Source organism: Pseudophryne corroboree, chromosome 3 (genome assembly GCF_028390025.1).
Source record: "Pseudophryne corroboree isolate aPseCor3 chromosome 3, aPseCor3.hap2, whole genome shotgun sequence".
Lineage (NCBI taxonomy): Eukaryota > Metazoa > Chordata > Amphibia > Anura > Myobatrachidae > Pseudophryne > Pseudophryne corroboree.
The window spans coordinates 768,088,694-768,096,571 of record NC_086446.1 but is presented as its reverse complement, the minus strand read 5'-3'; positions in this window follow the sequence as shown (position 1 = coordinate 768,096,571).

Sequence of the window (7,878 nt, the reverse complement as noted above, 5' to 3'; positions counted from 1 at the left end):
CCCCCCACCATGCCATGTAGGACACGTACCCGTGATCCTGTAATTGTATGTTATCAATTAATCATTAACCGTATTTAACTGTTTGTAATCCTACTGGCCTATTTTTTTTTAATTAATGTTATATTTTATCATCAATAATTAGTAAGCAGGAGAAAAGTAATTAAAAACACTTGTAGAAAAATAGTCCATACACAGGGATCCAGTCAGAATCCCGAAGGCCGGGATTCCAGCTGTCAAAATACAGACGCCAGAATCCTGACACGGATCAGAATGCCGGCACTAGTATCTCGCCAACCGGAACAGCAAATTAAGGAATTGCCGGCCGATGGAGAGGAAAGCCGCTGGGTTGGTAGTGGGGGGTGGTGGGGGGAGGGGAGGGATAGGGTTAGGCTATGGGGGAAGGGGAGGGTTAGGGTTAGGCTGCGGGAAGGGAGGTTAGGGTTACGCTGTGTGGGGAAGGGGGGGGGGTTAAGTATAGGCTACGAGAAGGGAGGGTTAGAATTGTTTCCGAACCCTGTCGGGATGCTAACAATCGGGATGCTGCCGTCGGTATATTGACACGGATGCCGACTTGTAACATGTTGACACTGCCACAATGTAAAAATGTTTACAACGTTCACACCAAACCATAATGCTAACCCTGTCGATATTTTCTCCATGTCGACGTTTTGTAGGCGTCAAGTGTCTGTATGTTATGAATGTCGGCATAGTGAATGACGACAATTTAACTTCTAAACATCCTAGTGATATTTGGTGGACCCCCTTCTTTAAAGTAAACCTTCATTACCTTCACAACCAGAAATAAAGACACGGAGACTTGCATTTTGGCAGAAAAATTGCTAGCTATTTATTTGTCCCTAACCAATAGCAAACCTGTAAATAGAAATTTTTATTAAGATGCCGATCCAGCCGGCATATGGTGGCAGCAAAAAGAACGGCTCTATTAACCTAAATAAACCTTAAATTACTAAAACTTCTAAACAATCCTAATTTAAATACAACCATCACACACCGGTAATAGGTGACAACTCAACCCCCACAGTGACTACCCACCGCTCCTGGGTGCCCTGCCGCTGCCTTCCCGGACGGGTGGTCAAGCGGCCAAAAAGTCGATGGAGGTGAGTGCACCTAAACCAATACTAAACTGTAAAACACTACAGTTTACCATACAAATATAAAACTGCCGTTCTTTTCCGCCAATAAATAGCCAACGATAAAACCAGCCAACAACTTAACGCCAAGGCACCACGTGCCAAAATCTCTGACCACAAGGGCGGGAGGGTGGGAAGGCAAAATCCCCACAAGAGAGATTTAAAATGGCCTCACCTTACTTATATATCACCAACCCTCCCCTTCACAAAGGGCTGTACTTTCTTCACAGCTAGGTCCACCCCTCACCAGATGTTTAACTCTTTCCTTTCCTATTCAGTCAATTCTCTCTCCGAAACATCCTAGTGATATTTGGTGGACCCCCTTCTTTAAAGTAAACCTTCATTACCTTCACAACCAGAAATAAAGACACGGAGACTTGAATTTTGGCAGAAAAATTGCTAGCTATTTATTTGTCCCTAACCAATAGCAAACCTGTAAATAGAAATTTTTATTAAGATGCCGATCCAGCCGGCATATGGTGGCAGCAAAAAGAACGGCTCTATTAAACTAAATTAACCTTAAATTACTAAAACTTCGAATCGATCCTAATTTTAATACAACCATCACACACCGGTAATAGGTGACAACTCAACCCCCACAGTGACTACCCACCGCTCCTGGGTGCCCTGCCGCTGCCTTCCCGGACGGGTGGTCAAGCGGCCAATAAGTCGATGGAGGTGAGTGCACCTAAACCAATACTAAACTGTAAAACACTACAGTTTACCATACAAATATAAAACTGCCGTTCTTTTCCACCAAAAGCGAAAGACTCATCCCCAAAGTCTTCGCACCGCCACCATAACCTACCCTAACTCCTGCAAAACGAAACCAAGATCCTCCAGGAACAACATCATCCCCTCATTGGATAAATGTACCCCATCAGGCCGGAAAAGGTGGCTGTCTCTGAACCGAATCCTAGGGTGGCGGACCACCCTCCCTCCGTGGGACAGCACCCACTTCGCCACTGCCCCGTTCACCTTTTTCCGGGCCTCATCAATCTGGCGACCATCCGCCACACCCCTCCAACTCAACCTCGGCACCATCAATGAAAAAACCAACACACAATTGGTCCATGCCGCGGTCACACTTGCCAGATCATGTATCATGGCCCACCGCAGATCCAAGGATGTCCTCTTCCCCAGGTCGTTGCCACCTAGATGGACAACCAAGACCCCAGGGACTCCATGCTTGCTGGCCTGACTAACGAGCCTACTCTTCAGCTCGCTCCACATCATTCCTCGCCAACCAAGCCATCTGACACCCTGTGCTCCAGGCAACGCCTGAGCCCCCTCCGAGGCCACAAACTTGGCTGCCCAGTATACGTAAGAGTGGCCGACCACCCAAATAGCCAAATCGTCTTCAAACCAACCTGAAGGGAAAAAAGGGGTAAAATTGATTACTAAAAGGCTCCCTTAAATGCTTATACCTGAAGGATCTGCCAAAAAGAAAAAACTTTTAGATCTCGCTATTGCAGCAGTCACGGCCTAGCCGATCTGCACTATGCTTCCTTGCCAATCTGAAGCGAACATAGACACACAAAGGGGAAGTTCAAAATAAATTCAAACGAAATGAAAAAAGGGGGGGGGGGGGAGTATAAAATGGGAAACACATTTAATAACTCAGCTGGAGGTGAAAGCGTAAAGACCTGCTGAGGGACTCTGATTAGAACAGATTAGCCGAATTGTAGATTAGAATTCAGTCTGTCAAGTCAGGCAAAAAATCGCAAAATAACTCCAGACCCCCGCTGCCGACTCATGCCAGCAACGACGAGTAGCTAATCCCTGAGTAGGATAAACAAAGGGGGGAAACCAACAGACGCACAACACCATAACTTACAGAACTGTAACAACATAATACAAACGCGAATAAACATAGCGCCATGCGCAATCCGCCTTCTCAAGCCACGGGGCGAATATATCGTCTGTAACTTGACGACTTCCATCGCCCCACCGCCTGGATTTCAGTTCTGGACAAACCCGCTGCCGCAGCCGACGTCGCCGCGCCTATTCGAAAGGAATGGGTACCGAACGCAGCGGGTGGGAGGCCCAAGCCTGTCAAACAACGACTTAGCATCCAACGAAACTGGTATTTCGTCACCGGCAGCCCGTCATAATGCAATAGCCATGACCCCTTCTTAGCGGGCCGCACCGCCACATATTGCACAGCCAGACCTACTGGGCAAACGCTCTCCTCCTGTGCCGGAACCAAAGTGACCCATCGACCTCTCCCCACTTGGTCCGTCTTAGAGCGCCGCAATCTACAAAGCAAGGACCTCTCACCCACTACCACGTCTCCGACCAGCATGCGCGAATCTGCTCTCTTGGAAGGCGCTACCAACTCCGATACCCTAAAGGCCCCGTGGTAAGCCATTGAGAACGCCAAACTGAACAAAAGCGTCTCATACCTGGACGACGCGACTCGTCCCACCGCCGCGATGACGGCCGGCAACAAAGCCGCATCGATGGGCCGCCTCCCATCTGGAGGCGTCGGCGCTACTCGCGCCCACCCTTTCATTGCCTTCCGCAGAACCTCGCTTTTTGTCACATCGGGGACGCCCCGCAGCTTGCAGAAAAACGAGACTCCAGCCAAGTACCGGGATACCACCGCACGGGACCTACCGGAAACATATAGCTGCCAAATAAAAGAAAGCATCAGCCGATGCCTGCTCTTACCTTTCTGCTGACGACCTTGGACGAACTCCTCCCATTCGCTCCAAGCTTGTCCGTAAGCCTTGAGCGTGGCTGGCGCGACTGACCGCAACGCTAGACCCTCCAGTCCGGCCCGATCACCTGCCAAACATAACCGGGACAATGAAAACCTTGGTGGTCGGCCTCGGGCGCCAACAACCAAAACCTCTCCCACTGTCCTCGCGACAAAGCGTCGGCAATCCCATTCTCCAAACCGGGCACATGCTGCGCGCGGAACCACAGGTTCCTACGCAAGCATGTCAAAAGCAATTGCCCTAGCACCCGCAGAACCACCAACGACTTTGCCCTCTGGTTATTAATGGCATGAACCACGCCCAGATTATCGCATCTAAACATTATGCTGCGATTAGCCAGCCGATCGCCCCAGACCTCCAACGCTACCATAATGGGAAAAATCTCCAGAAGCACCAGATCTTTTGTTAGACCTTCGCTATGCCATTTTGCCGGCCAGGATGCCGCGCACCAAGATCCCTCCAGAAAACAACCGAATCCAGAGGCACCCGCTGCGTCGGTGAACAGCTGCAACCGCTCGCTGTCCACCGCTGGCGCTTGCCATATGCACACCCCGTTGAACTCCTCCAGGAACGAGGCCCATATGGCCAAATCCCTTTTTATTTCGGAGGACAAACGCACAAAGTGATGTGGCCTGGCACACCCCGCCGTCGCCCTTTCCAGCTTCCGGCAGAAAACCCTGCCCATCGGTATTACCCGACAAGCAAAGTTCAACATGCCCAGCAAGGACTGCGCCTGTCGCAGCGTGACTTTACGCGACCCTTCGAACCGGTAAATGGAGTCGCGGAGCTTCGAAACCTTGTCCCGGGGCAGCCGACACTCTCCCGCCACCGTGTCAATTTCAATCCCCAAAAATGACAAGCATGAGGCCGGCCCCTCTGTTTTTTCCACGGCCACGGGTACACCGAAGTGGTAAAATAGAGCTCGGATGCTAAACAACAAGTCCCCGCACCGCGTAGCCTCAACCGGACCCGCACACAGAAAGTCATCGAGGTAATGTGCAACCCCGTGACCCCCTGACGAAGACTCCACGCACCAATGAAGAAACGTGCTAAAGCGCTCGAAAAATGAGCATGAAACGGAACATCCCATCGGCAAACATTTGTCGATGAAATACTCCGCTCCAATCCGGAAGCCCATAAAACGGAATGAGTCCGGATGCAACGGCAATAACCTAAAAGCTGATTCAACATCAATCTTAGCCATAAGGGCCCCGGTCCCGTAGCTGCGGACCATCTCTAGCGTCTCGTCGAATGACTGATACACCACCGAGCAATGAGCCGGCGGTATTGCGTCATTGACCGACGCTCCCAACGGGTAAGAAAGATGCTGGATAAGCCGGAAAGCGCCTGGAGTCTTCTTAGGAACCACCCCGACCGGAGAGATGACCAGATCATCCACCGGGGGAGACATAAACGGTCCCTCCATCCTGCCCAACCTGACCTCCTTATCCACTTTCTCCCGCAGCACTCCCGGCAAGGCTCTGGCAGATTGGAGGTTCCTTTGTGCCTGCACGGACACCTCACTCGCAACAGGCAAGCGAAAACCAAACTTAAAACCGTCAAACAAAAATTTTGCATCCTCTCTATTCGGATACAATTCCAACCACCAGCCCATAGTCCCCAACTTAATTGGTGTTGGAGCTCTGCGGAGCGGACCCGCTCGCGGCTTGCTTGGGGTACGTTTGCTCCCTGTCTACCGCCTTTGAAACAAGAGGAGGCTGGGTGGGATCCACCACACTGCAAGCAGGAGTGACGAAAACGACACTGCTTGCCAAAGGAACATGTTCCGCTGTTAAAAGCGAAACACTTTCCTCTCGTGGCGGAACGCCCTCCTGCCCGCCCGGCCGATCCACCTGCCTTGGCAAATCCGCCGTCCGCGCCGGACCCCTGGTCTGATGGCCCTGCCCGTCGCCCGTCCGCCCCCTGTTTCCGGGGTTCCTCCTCCTGCTGCGAGGACCGGGTTACTTTAAGCCAGACTTCCACATCCTTGAATCTGAAGTCCATGACCCGCAACCCGTCCTGCTTCTCCCGAAACTCCTGATCATACCGACGCCACTCCGAGCCCGAGGATGTGCGCTGCATGTCGTGTACGAGATGCAGATACCGGATGACATTCATGTGCTCTTCCGGCCTATCCTCCAAATAGCACGCCGCAAACACCCAAAAACCTGCCAGCCGGAAAACACGGCTGGGGGATTGGGTTCCCAGTACACCTCAGAACCCCCGCCTAGACCCCCGTGCCCAGTACCTCGGCACTGCTGCCCACTACACCAGACTGTGAGGGGGGAGAACCTGTTGTGCAGCGACCACTTCACCCTGCAATTGCCCTCTCTCCTTTAATATACTCTTTCAAGGTTAAATTGTGCTCCCACGGGCTGGTGCTACCTCGGAGGGGCTCCTGCGAGGTGCGACCTTCCCCTCCCCTACCAGAGGTACGGCTGGACGGGCCGGGTGGCGGTGGAAACCGGATAGACGCGGCTGGCGACTGTTACCTGGAGAGGTGGGAGCCGTTGCCGCCAACGCCGGAGACCCCCTGTGTACCTGTAGCGGCCATCGGAAGCGGGCGCAGCTGATAGTGAGGGTTCTCCTTACCCTGCTCTCACCCTCACCTCTTGAACACCCTAACCCGCCCTATAGGCGCTCCTACGGGCTAGAAATACTGGACCAGATAACACTTCTGAGGGTTCGGCCTACTATTACCGGTGCAACGGTACTCTTTAAGCACCCTGCAGGGCCCTCCCCCCCCCCCCCCTGACACCCACACACGTGACGCCTGCAGGGCCTTGAGTATCTCTGAAAGAAGCCCCGGCCTCCGGAGGATCCCAATCCTGCCGGTGCTAAGAAACGTCACTCATTACCTACATGCCGTGGCATGCCCAGCTGGACCTTTCTGACCATCTTCTTCAAAGTGCCTAGCATGTGACCTCGATATGTACTACACCTGGTCCCGTGTGTGATCCTAATGATATAGGAGCCTCCCTCGTCCTTCCCAGGTGTTGACAACCAACCTACCTCACCTCTTTCCGCCAATATGCCTAAAGGGGGGAAAAAGTCGAATGCCCATAACCTGGTGGGCTACTTCAAGAACTCGACCCCATCTTCCACCCGGAGAGCAACCTCACCCCCACCCACTTCAGCAACCTCTGACAAAGACTCGGACGATGACTCTTCCTCCATTCCCGCCACAAAGGCTGATGTCGCCCTTCTCCTATCCGAGATGCGCAATATTAAAAAATCAATTTGTGCAGAAGTACAGGAGGCTATCTCGGGTCTAAAATCGGACGTGGATAGCCTGGGCACCAGGGTGGATGCCATCGAAAGAAAACAAGAAGAGCTTATCGCCTTCCAACAAGAATCAGAACAGGAGATATCTCAAATGCGTACGGATGTTATGCTCTTAGCGGATAAACAGGAAGATTTGGACAACAGAGGCCGTCGGAACAATCTTAGAATACGCAATGTGCCCGAGACGGTGGAACAAAATCACCTCACGGATTATCTACTCCGCCTCTTCCGCTCACTTGCTCCCTCCGTTCCAGACGACATGCTTCTTCTAGATAGGGCCCACAGGGCTCTACGTCCTAGATCCCAAGACGCCAAAACACCAAGAGACGTAATTCTCCGCTTTCACTATTTCGCGGTCAAAGACCGAGTCTACGCCAAAACCAGGAGGATGTCGACTATCCCGTTCGAGGGCTCCGATCTCTTGATCTTCCAGGACCTGTCGCCGGTCACGCTGAACAGAAGGAGGGAGCTAAAAGATATAACCAAAGCCCTAAGAGATCATAACATCAGATACAGATGGGGCTTCCCTTTTGCCCTCCAAGTCAGAGCGGATGGTAAATCCCTCTCTGCTAGGTCCCCAGATGAGGCCCTTCAACTACTCCATCAACTGAACATCTCCGGCCCCCCGACCACTCCTCAACGCTCTCTCCCAGTCAACACCTCCCCTTCTCTAACAGCCCCAGCCTCAAACTGGACCACCGTCGGATCCGCTTCCCACG